The sequence below is a fragment of the Macaca mulatta genome, chromosome 5, assembly GCF_049350105.2.
Source record: "Macaca mulatta isolate MMU2019108-1 chromosome 5, T2T-MMU8v2.0, whole genome shotgun sequence".
NCBI lineage: Eukaryota > Metazoa > Chordata > Mammalia > Primates > Cercopithecidae > Macaca > Macaca mulatta.
Genome location: NC_133410.1, coordinates 149293721 through 149307131, shown reverse-complemented (window position 1 = coordinate 149307131; position 13411 = coordinate 149293721). Strand labels below are relative to the sequence as shown.

At 39.8% G+C, this 13411-nt stretch overlaps 1 protein-coding gene across 5 annotated transcripts in view; it reads left to right on the top strand.

Annotated features, from left to right (window-relative positions):
* Nucleotides 1-7108: 7108 nt before the first annotated feature.
* CLGN (calmegin) overlaps nucleotides 7109-13411 on the top strand; it is a 32700-nt gene continuing 26397 nt past the window's right edge. For 2 of the 5 annotated variants that reach the window (XM_078002286.1, XM_001089882.5), the window contains exon 1: nucleotides 7109-7220. The gene's annotated coding sequence lies outside the window, so the exon portion shown is untranslated. Of the gene's footprint in view, nucleotides 7356-7962; nucleotides 8047-13411 lie in introns of all 5 variants that reach the window. The other 3 variants (XM_078002287.1, XM_015139251.3, XM_001089765.5) reach the window with 2 other exon arrangements.

The window sequence follows — 13411 nt, the reverse complement described above, 5'->3', positions numbered from 1 at the left end:
AAACTCTTCATAAATAGAACTGAGAAACAAAATAATGGAATAATCAGTTATGAAAAGGTTGGTGTCTTATTCCGTTTGGCTGCTATAACAAAATGCCGTAGACTAGGTGGCTTCTAAACCACAAAAATTTATTTCTCACAGTTCTAGAGGCTGGGATGTTCAAGATCAAAGTGCTGGTAGATTTGGTGTCTGGTGAGGGATTGGCTCCTCAAAAGATGGCACCTTCTCACGGTGTCTTCATATAATGGCAGGGGAAAGAGAGTCCATGGGGTCTTACTCTCATGACCTTACCAACTCCTAAAGTCCTGGCCTCCTGATACCAGACTGTGGGGGTTAGGATTTCAGCATACAAATTTTGAAGCGACATAAACATTCAGACCATAGAAGTTGTCCTTATTCCCCAAATGCAAGATTGTCTCAAATTCAGGAAATTTATGTATTAATAATCTCAACATGGGTTGAAAAAGCATGTACTGGAATTCAACACTCATTTCTAACCATTAAAAACTACTGAAAAATAAAAATAGGAAATTCATTTCAAGTAAAGAACAATATTATACTATGATAATTTTAATGTTATTTATTTAATTGTACAATTAATGCATAAATATATCCTTGTTATTACAAAAAACAAAAACAAAAAAAAAACTATTACCAACCAGGCAAAAGTTCTACCTGACAACCAACCAAAATCCTAGTCCTTTTCCCAGAAACTATTTCTGATTTCAATTTGGCATGAATACTACCGCATCTTTTCCTATGCATTTACATACATATGTACTTATTAAAATGTGTGGTATTGCTTTGGATTTTTAAAAGCCTTTGGTTAAAATGTCAGTTGATTTTTCACTCAATATTTGTTACCTAATTTTTTTCTGTGTCACCAACATGGATTTAGTTCTTTCTTTTCAACATCAACATAATATTCCAAAATATGAATAGGCATAATTTATTTAGCATTTCCTTCTCTAATGCAGAAATTGATCCATTACTATTTAAATTTTTTTTTAGTGTTACAGCAGTGTTTCAATAAACACTCTTCTGTGTGCCTACTTGAGCATAGAGTCTTCTTCCTACTTTAAATATAATCCGAACTGGTATTGCTGACTCAAAGGGTATGAACATTTTTAATGTTAACAGATACTGCCAAATTGCCACCAGAATTGCCATATCAACTTGTATCCTCAAGAGTAGTGTTTGAAAGCAGCAGTTTTCCCAAGCCTTGACCTTTGCTATTAGTGAGCTTTGAAATTGTTGCCAGTCTAGTGAAAGCAGTATTTTGTTATAGTCTTAGTTTGCCTTTCTCGAATTACAAGTAGGGTTTAAATTTTCTCACATATTTATATCTTTCCTGATTTTTTAATGAACTATTTGTCTTCTTCTTCTTCATTTAAATGTGAGGTTCTTAAAACACACGCAGGAACCTAATTAAACTCCCAAACCAAATATTAATAGTTTGTCATATATGGGAAAATTACTTTTTTCAGAAAGTCTTTTGTCTTAAACTTATTTTGTATTGTCTCTTGACATAAAAAAGTTTTCAACTTTGAGATAGTCAAATATATTAATAATTTCTTTTATGACTTTTGCACTTTTTATATTGTTTGAAACAACCTACCTACCCACATCAAGCATATAGTCCCATAAATTATATTATAAAACTTCTATAATTTTTAAAGTTTAGGTCTCTATTTCCATTAAAATAGTGTGTGTTTGTGTGTGTGTGTGTGTGTGTGTAAAATGGTAGAAAACCCAGCTCTAAATCTTTCCACCCCAAATGTAGACCCAGATGGCCCCACTGGTTTATATATTTATTAGTCCATTTTCATGCTGCTGATAAAGACATAACCAAAGACTGGGCAATTTACAATAGAAAGAGGTTTAATGGACTTATAGTTCCACGTAGCTGGAGAGACCTCACAATCATGGCAGAAGGTTAAAGTCACACCTCACATGGTGGCAGACAAGAGAAGAGAGTTTGTGCAGGAAAATCCTGTTTTTTATTTAAACCATCAGATCTCATGAGACTTATTCACTATCACAAGAACAGCATGGGAAAAACCCACCCCTATGATTCAATTACCTCCCGCCAGGTTCTTCCCATGAGGCTTGGGAATTGTGGGAGTTACAATTCAAGATGGGATTTAGGTGGAGACACAGCCAAACCATATCATTCCGCTCCAACCCCTCCAAAATCTCATGTCCTCACATTTCAAAACCAATCATGCCTTCCCAATAGTCCCTCAAAGTCTTAACTCATTTCAACATTAACTCAGAATTCCACAGTCCGAAGTCCCATCTGAGACAAGGCAAGTCCCTTCCACCTATGAGCCTGTAAAATCAAAAACAAGTTAGTTGCTTCCTAGATACAATGGGAGTACAGGCATTGGGTAAATACAGCCATTCCAAATGGGAGAAATTGGCCAAAACACAGGGGCTACAAGCCCCATGCAAGTCTGAAATCCAGCAGGGCAGTCAAATCATAAAGCTCCAAAATGATCTCCTCTGACTCCACGTCTCATATCCAGGTCACGCTGATGCAAGAGGTGGGTTCCCATGGTCTTGAGCAGCTGCATCCCTGTGGCTTTCCAGAGTATAGCCTCCCTCCAGGTGCTTTCACAGGCTGGTGTTGAGGGTCTGCAGCTTTTCCTGGTGCACAGTGCAAGCTGTCAGTGGATCTACCATTCTGGGGTCTGGAGGATGGTGGCCCTCCTTCTCACAGTTCCACTAGGTGGTGCCCCACAAGGACTCTGGGTGGGGGGTTCTGGCCCCACATTTCCCTTTGTCACTGCCCTAGCAGAGGTTTTCCATGAGGCCCCTGACCCTGCAGCAAACTTCTGCCTGGGCATCCAGGCATTTCCATACATCCTATGAAATCTAGGTAGAGGTTCCTAAATCTTAATTCTCAACTTCTGTGTACCCACAGTCTCAACACCACCTGGAAGCTGCCAAGGCTTGGGGCTTCCACCCTCTGAAGCAACAACCTGAGCTGCACCTTGACTCCTTTTAGCCATGGCTGGAGCAGCTGGAACACAGACCACCAAGTCCCTAGTCTGCACAGAGCAGGGGGGCCCTGGGCCCAGCCCACAAAAGTGTCTTTTCCTCCTAAGTCTCTGGGCCTGTGATGGGAGGGACTTACATGAAGACCTCTGACATGCCATGGAGATATTTTCCCCACTGTCTTGTGGATTAACATTTGGCTTCTTGCTACTTATGCAAATTTCTGCAGTGGGGATTTTCATTTCTCTCACATTGTCAGGCTGCAAATTTTCAAAACTTTTATCTTCTGTTACCCTTTTAAAACTGAATGCCTCTAATAACACCCATGTCACCTTTTGAGTGCTTTGCTGCTTAGAAATTTTTTACACCAGATACCCTAAATCATCTCCCTCAAGTTCAAAGTTCCACAAATATCTAAGGCAAGGGGAAATTGCTGCCAGTCTCTTTTGTTATATGTGCTGTGCAGTATGGATTGAAAAATTTACTTATTACATGTGAAAATTCAATTGTACCACCACAATTTGTTGAAAAGACTATTCTTTCTCTACCAACTGCATGTATACCTTTGTCAACACTGTCTTAGTCTGTTTTGTGTTGCTATAACAGAATACCTGGGACTGGGTAATTTATAAAGAAAAGAGGTTTATTTAGCTCACAGTTTGACTGGCTGGGAAGTTCAAGGACACGGCTCTGGCTTGTGGTGAGGCTTTTGTGCTTGGCCAAAAGATGGCAGAGAAGGTCAAAGGGGAAGCAGAGCATGCAAAGAGGGAAAATCCTGAGGGGCACCTAGCTTTATAACAAGCCATTCTCATGGGAATGAATCCAGTCTCGTCGGAGCAAGAACTCACTCACTACTGAAATGGCATCAAGCCACCTACGAGAACAGGACCTTCATGACCCAAACACCTCCCATTAGGCCCCACTTTCCAGCACTGCCACACTGGGGACCAAACTTCAACATGAGTTTTAGTTGGGACAAAGCAACCATATCTAGGCCATAATACATACACATGTAAGTCCATATAGAATCTATTCTGTCCCATTGATTTGTCTTGATACTAATACTCTTTGATAACTCTTTGATAACTATGACTGTATATCATTCTATAAATCCTGAAGTAGGGTGGCATTTCTGGGGGGCTTTATCTTGAGACACAAGATAAAAATTCAGCATGGGCTCATTCTGCCAACTATATAGTTTAACCAGACGAATTCTGGGAAAAACCAGGAACAAAACAACGATGACTATTGTCATTACTATTATTTACTATTGTTTGATATTTTTGTTAAAGCAATAAGGGAAAAAACCTCAGAAAATAAGTATAAATATAAGAAAGAAAAGATTATTTTCTGCCATAGACATAATTATACACCTTAAAAATAAAAATCAACCCACTGGAAATACTTGTGGAATACTTGTTTCCTTTTCTCTATTCTCTGCACCATTAAAAAGCACATTTCAAAATATATGAAACTATACAAACATTTTAAAGTATTATTTGAATTATCTAGGCTCTGAGTCCCTTCGTTGTATTTGAGTTAAAACTTCATTCTACATAGTTCTTTAATCCTGAGAATCAGAGGCATTTCCTATATTCTGCATTTTTCAAGTGGCAAGGTGTTGTGGAAAGAGCACAAGCTTTGAATCCTCACTCTACATTTTAAGGCCTGTGTGAATAAGTTATGTAACTGATTGGGGTCTATTTCCTTATAAGTAAAATAAGGATGATACCTGTGGGTCAACTGCATATAACAACTTGCACATAGTAGACCATTAATAAAACACAGCTCTGATTTTGATTACAAAACAGGCTTCCAACAGGACATCACTCTGTTCCATCAAGTAGCATGAAACTTTCTGCCTTTTTCTGTTTGTTTGTTTTGTTTGAGACAAGGTCTCACTGTGTCATCCAGGCTGGAGTGCAGTGGCACTATCTGGGCTAACTGCAATCTCTGCCTCCTGGGCTCAAGCCATTCTCACCTCAGCTTCCCAAGTAGCTAGGACTACAGGCATGCACCACCATGCCCAGCTAATTTTTGTTGTATTTTTTGTAGAGATGGGGTTTCATCATGTTGCCCAGGCTGGTCTCAGGCAGCTCAGCTCAAGGGATCTACCTGCCTCAGCCTCTCAAAGAGCTGGGATTACATGCATGAGTCACCATGCCACGTCACCTTTCCTGCTTTTTATGTTTTTCTAGATTTCTGATTACTCTGGTCCCTCCAATCTTGATTACATCGCCTTGGTCTCTTCCCAAATCTCTCTTCAACTTTGATGTGTCAGAACACTTCACAACTCTACCATTCAGCATTATCTTCTGAGACTCCTCCCCTTGTATTATTAAACACTACCTCATGCTCAAAAAGTCATACCCCGGTCTCATTTTCAGATTATTCTTTGACATTATTATCACACTGTATTATTCTGATGAAAAGTTGCCTATTAAACAAAATTATAAATATTATATTCAATCATCCTTTCAATAAGTGGCAGATAATTTTGGAAATATGTTAAGACCTTAAATTTCAAGGTAACAGATTAGATTTCATTCTGTGGGTAATGAAGGGTCATTGGAAACTATTGAATGAGCTGAGGATTCAACTATGAAGTGTAGGTGGGAGGCTCTGAAGGGGGGCAACTAGTTAGACAACTCTGAGCAACAGTTTCTAAAGGAGTGAGAATCTAAACTAGAGAAATGGCACAGCAGCTGAAGGGGGTGAGGACCTCTTTTAGATGATTTTATGGAGATAGAGTTTAATTTATGGAGGCAGTGAAAGTAGCAGCCAAAGAGTAAAAAAAAAAAAAAAAAAGTTCTCAAGGTTTTGAGTACTATGTGACCAAGAAGATACTACTAAATCTTACAAAAATTCACTATTCTTACATCTTTAGTTTTCAGCTTCTTCATTGCAAACTTTGAATGGATCCTTTAAAAAAAATCCTTTTCTAGCAGTTCAAGTGTATTTGTTATGGGCCACAGAAGTATGTTGAATAATAGAAGTCAGGATGGAAGATAGAAATAAAGGGTATAATATTGTTACAAAGTATCTCAAATGTCTTTTTAACCAGTAAATTTTAACACTATCCAAACACTCTCCCAGAGGTGACAAAGTCAAAAGTTTAGAAATGCTGGTCTTAATTAGTAAAGCAATGTGAAAAAAAACTCAGTGATCTTGACCCCAGCCAATAATGATACGGTGTGCACGGAATGCCACCAGTCCTTCAAGACTGAGACTCTTCAACAAGGGTGTTAGTCTCACAAGTCAATCAAACGTTGTTAATTAATCTTCTGATAAAATTAAATTGGTATTATACCAAATTCAAAGTCAAGATTTACTGTAAAATATAAGTAGTAAAAGCTGAATGATCCAATATATAAAAGGCAAAGCAGCTTGTGATTGAACACTGCGTTTATGCTGTAGTTTTATTTCAATGTGATTGAAACTGCAGGCTCTGGGAGAGACAGACCTGATTTACATCCTGTTTCCACTGTTTACGGGTTGTGTAACTTCGAGCAAGTTATCATCAGTTTCATCACCTGGGTTGCTATGAAGGTTAAACAATGAATGTAAGCCCCTTAGAGCACAATGAACACAATAAATGTTAGCAGCTCTTATTAATAGTGTTGTTGGAGAGAAAAAGAACATATTGTTTTATATACAATGTATTTATTAACACTTAACATATCTGTATTTGTCATATACACACACCAGACAGGAAAGCTCCTTATTAATCACCACGACTGCAGATCTGTTAACATCTAGAACTCTAGAGAAAGCCTAGAGCCCTAATCTTGCTGCACTTATTACTGGACGTTGTTCATAAATATGATTTACATAAAATTCAGGACCCAAGCATTGAGCAACAGGAGGTAGAACCGCACGGTCTGCAGAGAGGGCGGGCGCTCAGAGAAGGAAAACTCTTCAGACTTGCAGGAGGAATTCCTCCTCGGCTAACCCGGGAGCGGGGCTCACTCCACAACCGGCCGGCGGCGGCACAGGCTCGCTGTGCGGCTCCCCCTGGAGGCGGTTGAGCCCCTCGGAGCAGGAGCGCGCAGCACGCGCCTGGGACAGCCGCCGCCTTTCGCCCGCCGCCGCACGCGCATGCGCGGTTAGTAGTCGCTGCTGTGCGGCCGCCAGCGGGATTGGTCTGAAGAGACGCGGGGACCAAGTGGCAGCGACTCGGACATCTGGGCTGTCACTGCCGAAAACAGGCCACAAGAGAGGTGCGTGAGCAGCAGGCCGCGTTTCCGCTGTCCCGCTGCCCTTTGCGCGCGGATTGGGGTGAGGAAGCGGATCATTGCTGCTTCCCCAGGCACCCAGTTATTTTGCCGCCAGAGGGCTGAAGCGGTCCGGGCCAGGTGAGGGTGGATGTTGAGTCTGGCGATGGGGCTGCAGCGAGCTAGGGTCTTGACTGGGCTCTGGCGGCCCCGTGGGTGGACGCAGGGGATCGGTCGCTCCTTTTGTGTCTCCGGCACCGCGGCGTCCACCTGCTGCGCCCGGGCTGGGGCGGACGGGTGCCGGGACAGCTAGGTTCCCTGCCCAGACGGCCTCCCCTGCTGGCTTGAGGAGCCACCGGGAGCCGAGGCCGTTATCCCAGCGGTTGCCATTGCGGCCCCGTTCCACGCTCGAGCCCCGGGGCGCTCTCCCAATGGTTGTGGAGGGGGCCCGGGGCGCGTCCGGGCGCTGCTCACTCCGCTGACTGCTCCTCACAGAAACCCAAACGAGACCAAAATAGGCTCGACTGTCGCAGTCTCCACCTCTGTGGAAGCGAAGCGAACCCACCTCAACGCGGTGGGGCCAAGGACTGTCGGCCCCTCCCTGGATACCCGCGCGGAGCCCAGTGTGCGCCGCCGGGGGGCGGGCGAAAGGGCTGGGTTGAATCCAGAGAGGCCCTAATTACTAGACTCATTATCGCCCCAGGCCTGTTTACCATCAATCAGACACTTTCGCTGATTTTATTTATAGCAGCTGCCCAAGCAACAAGGAGGAGGTGTTTGCTTGGGAGTTAAAAGCAAATGGCAACCAAAGCTCAGGACTGGGAGAGAAAAGGTAAATAATGTGGCCTCGGGAAGAAGTCTCAAATTAGAAGAGGGTTCATTAACATAGAAACTTTTTGTTGCTTAAAAGCAGGCAAAATCCCGATCTCATCTGATGATTTTGCTTGCTTTACAAATGTCGACATCACTCGAGGTAGCCCTCCTTTGGGTCATTGAGAGTTTGACCTCTTTTCAGTTTGCAGTTTGGCCTTCACGTCGTATTGCTTTGATCTTCCAGTCACATTTAGATCTCATCCTCAGAACAAGATTTTCCGTACTCTCTGTCTTAGCTAGTTGATAAGGTTAATTACTGTGTGTAAATGATGTAAATATGTTGATACATCTGTCTAGAAATTGAACAGTGTTGTAAGTTAGCTGTAGTACTAAGTACCTAATAAATATTGGTGTTTTTAAATAGAAAACTAGAATTATGAACTTTAAAGAATCTTTGGATTGTCTAGTTCATGTCACAAATGAGAAAACAGGTGCAGAGCAGTTTTAATCACTTGCCTTTTTAATAATAAAACTAGAAACTTGGTGCGGTGGTGCCATGTTCAGTGTACTTTTTATTCTATCATTCTACGTTGCATTCCTGACGCCACATGAAAACTAAAACTTTAAATAATAGGTGATTGTCAAACACCACTTCTGGGATATGCCAGTGTTGCTCCCATCCTCAGTCAGCCATTAAAACTGAGTAACAGCAGAAAGGCATCGCAGTTATAAGAAATAGCATGTACAGAAGTGTGTTAAATAGGTGTGTTGAGAATGAAAGAAGGCTGGGCGCGGTGGCTTACGCCTGTAATCCCAGCACTTTGGGAGGCCAAGGCGGCCGGATCACCTAAGGTTAGGAGTTCGAGACCAGCCTGACCAATAGGTGAAACCCCGTCTCTACTAAAAATACAAAAATTAGCCAGGCATGGTGGTGCACGCCTGTAATCCCAGCTACTCAGGAGGCTGAGACAGGAGAATCACTTGAACCCAAGAGGCAGAGGTTGTAGTGAGCTGAGATTGTGTCACTGCACTCCAGCATGGGTGACAGAGCAAGACTTCATCTCAGGAAAAAAAAAAAAAAAGAATCACACAAATGTGTCAGAAACATAAAGTGACCATAGTGTTGGAAAAATGGCAACTGTAGACTTGTTCAATGCAGCGTTGCCAGAAACCTTCAATTTGTGAAAAATGCAATAAATCAAAGTGCAGTTAAATGAGGTATGCCTGTATGTACACACACACACACACACCCAATTGATTCTGCTTCTCTGATTAATAAAATGGCTCTCCTCCAAGTAATGATTCAGGGATTCTGCAACTTTCTACCTTGTAATTCTGCCATTTTCAACCATGATTTTCAAAATTACTTGCATCAAACCAGATGGGGAAAGATCATAATTATAAATCATAATTATGGGAAGTTTTTACGGGCAAGGGCTGACAGCGGCATACAGGTCTTCTATTTTACATTCTGTTGGCTGGAATTCATTTCCCTGGTCACATCTAGTGCCAAGGAAATTACCCTGTTGATCAGCCAGCAATTTCTCCCACATTTTACAACAGATATTACATATCCTGTGATTGTCTTTTCTTTGTGTGCCCTACTTACCTTTGATGTGACAGTGAGCTTTACTTCAATACCAGTACATGAGCTGCACTTTATAATTTGTAATTTGGGGGTGGTAGTGGAGATCCAGTAGGGTTTTTAGGTGATATTGGTGTAATTATTTAAAGTAGACCAGACTACTTGATCTAGATTTCAAAGATTGGGAAGAATGGTATCTCATTCATGGATAAAGTTACTTGTGCTTCAATTTGTTATTGAACTAGCACAGAAGCAGTGCAGAGAACATACATGAGATCAAAGATACGTGTTGGTGCAGAAGGATGCAGTTCTTTAGTGCCTCCCTTCTTATGAAGGCACAACTGATATTTAGTGATCTCAGCAAGCCTCATGGAGTGAGGAATACATAAGAAGCTTGGAACCCTGGGCATGCTACCTTTTAATTTATAAGGAGGGAAGAGGGTGACATTAGCACTAAATGTTCTACCCTATACCATATAAACAAATTCTTGCTGTACTAAAATTGCATAACTTAGAACAACCATACAGATCAATAAAGAAATAGGTAACACCACAAGCCAACTCAATGTAATAAACATATGGACAGCACTGTACCCAACAATAGCAGAACACACATTTTTCTTAACTGCACATGGAACATTCTCCAGGATAGACCATATTAGACCACAAAACAAGTCTTAATGAATTTTAAAAGACTGAAATCATACAAAGTAAGTTTTCTGAACACAAAGGAAAGAAACTAGAAACCAATAGTAGAAGGAAAACAAGAAAAATTCACAAATATGTGGAAATTAAACAGCACACTCTTGAACAATGAGCCAAAGAAGTCTTAAGGAAAGTTAGAAAAATATCTTGAGACAAATGAAAATTGAGAACAAAAGATACCAAAACTTACGGGATACAGTGAAAGCAGTGTTAAAAGGGAAATTTATAGCTGTAAACACTTACATGAAAGACAAAAGATCTCAAGTTAACAACCTAACTTACACCTTGAGGAACTAGAAAAAGATCAAATGAAACCCAAAAGTTAGAAGAAAGAGAGAAATAATAAAGATTAGAGCAGAGAGAAACAAAATGGAAAACAGAAAAACAAGAGAGAAAACAAGTGAAATCAAGAGTTAATTCTTCGAAAAGGTCAACAACAACAACAAAAAATAACAAACCTTTAGTTGGATTAAGAAAAATGAGAGAAGACTCAAATAACTAAAATTGGTAATGAAAGGACACTACATCTGATTCTACAGAAATAAGAGGGATTATAAGAGAATACCCTGAAGGATTGTATGGCAACAAATTGGATAATCTAGATTAAATGGATACATTATTAGAAACACACACCCTATCAAGTTTAATCATGAAGAAGTAGAAAATCTGAACAGACCCATAACTGGTAAGGAGATTGAATCAGTAAACAAAAACTTCCCAGCAGATAAAAGCCCAGGACCAGGTGGCTTCACTGGTGAGTTCTACCAAACATTGAAAGAAGAATTAACACCAGTTCTCCTCAAATTTTTCCAAAATATTGAAGAGGAGTAAACACTTCCAGATTCATTCTATGAAGCCAGCATAACCCTGTTATCAAAGCCAAAGTCACTACAAGAAAACTACAGAGCAATATTCCAGATGGTTATTGATGCAGAAATTCTTAACAAAATACTTGACAACAGAAGTCAGCAGCATATTAAAAGAGTTGTATACTATGACCATGTTGGACTTATTCCTAAAATTCAAGGATGATTTAACATAAGAAAATCAGTGTAATATGCCACATTAACAATGTAGAGAGGGGAGAACACATGGCCATCTTTATTCATGCAGAAGAAGTATTTCACATGATTCAACACTCTTTCATAGTAAAAAAACGCTCAGTACACTAGGAATAGAAGGAAACCACCTCAACATAGTAAAGGCCATATATGAAAAGCCCACAGTTAACATCAGACTAAATGGTGAAAGACTGAAAGCTTTTCCTTTAAGATCTAGAATAAGACAAGGATGCCTGCTTTTTCCACTCTCCCATGCCAGAGAAATTAGGGAAGAAAAAGAAAGAAAAAAGACATTCGAATTGAAAAGGAAGAAGTAAAATTATCTCAGCAGATAACATGATCTTGTACGTAAGATATCACAAACACAATACAAAAATCTGTTAGAAATAATAAATGAAGGCCACGCATGGTGGCTCATGCCTGTAGTCCCAGCACTTTTGGAGGCCAAGGTAGGCAGATCGTTTGAGTCTAGGAGTTTAAGACCAGCCTGCGCAACATGGCAAAAACCATCTCTACATAAAAATACAGAACATTAGCTGGGCATGGTGATGCTTGCCTGTAGTCCCAGCTACTCTAGAGGCTGAAGTGAAGGATCACCTGAATCCAGGAGTGCAAGGCTGCAGTGAGCCATGATGGTGCCACTGCACTCCAGCCTGGGTAACAGAGTGAGACCCCATCTCAAAAAACAAACAAATGAATTCACTAAAGTTGCAGGGTAAAAAAATTAGCACACAAAAATTAGCTGCACTTCTGTATCCTAACAATGAAAAGGAAATTAAGAAAACAATTCCACTTATAACAACATCAAAAATAATAAAATAGGAACAAATTTAATCAAGGAAGTAAAATACTTGTACATGAAAAACTATGAAATGCTGAAAGAAATTAAGAAACAAATATTAATCAGTGGAAAGACATGTTCATTGGGATTAGAAGACTTAATAAGATAGAAACACAACCCAAAGTAATCCACAGATTCAGTGCAATCCCTATCATAATCCTAATAGCCCTTTTTGCAGGAAGAGTAAAATTCATTTAGAATCTCAAGGGACCCCAACTAGCCAGAACAATCTCGGGAAAGAAAAAGTTTGGAAATCTCGTATCTCGATGTTTCAAAACTTATTACAAAGCTATAGCAATCAAATCAGTGTGAGATTGGCATAAAGACAGACATATATATCAATGGGATACAATAAAGAGCCTAGAAATAAATTCTCACATATATGTTCAAATATTTTCTTAAAGTGCCAAGACCATTTTGTGAGAAAGAACAGTTTTCTCATGAGATAATATTGGGGAAACTAGCTATCCGCATGCAAAAGAATGAGGTTGTAACCTTACCTTAAATCACAGACAAAAATTAACTCGAATAAATTGTAAAATAAATTAGAAAGTTCTGTGCATCAAGAACACAACAGAATGAAAAACCTATGCAATGGGATAAAATATTTGCTAATCATGTATTTGATAAAGGGTCAGTATCCAGAATTTCTAAGAACTCCTACAACTCAAAACAAGAACAAAACTTGATTTTTTAAATAGGCAAAGGACTTGAATAGACATGTTTCCCTTGAAGATGTATAAATAGCCAACAAGCACATGAAAAACTGCTCAGTATCACTAATCATCAGGGAAATGCATATCAAACCACAATGTGATGCCCCATATTAGGACCTATTAGAATGGCTACTATCAAAAAAAAAAAAAAAAAAAAAAAAAAAAAAAAAAAACCACATAATTTTGAACAAATGTCGGCAAGGATGTGTAGAAATTGGAACCCTTGTGCCTTGTTGGTGGGAATGTAAAATGGTAAAGCCACTATGGAAAACAGTATGAGGATTCAAAAAAAAAATAGAATTATCATATGACCCAGCAATTCAACTTATGGGTATACACTCAAAATAATTGAAAACAAGGTCTCAGAGTTATTTGTATACCCATATTCATTGTAGGATTATTCACAACAGCTAACAGGTGGAAGCAACCCAAGTGTCCACTGACGGATGGATGTATAAACAAAATGTGGTATATAC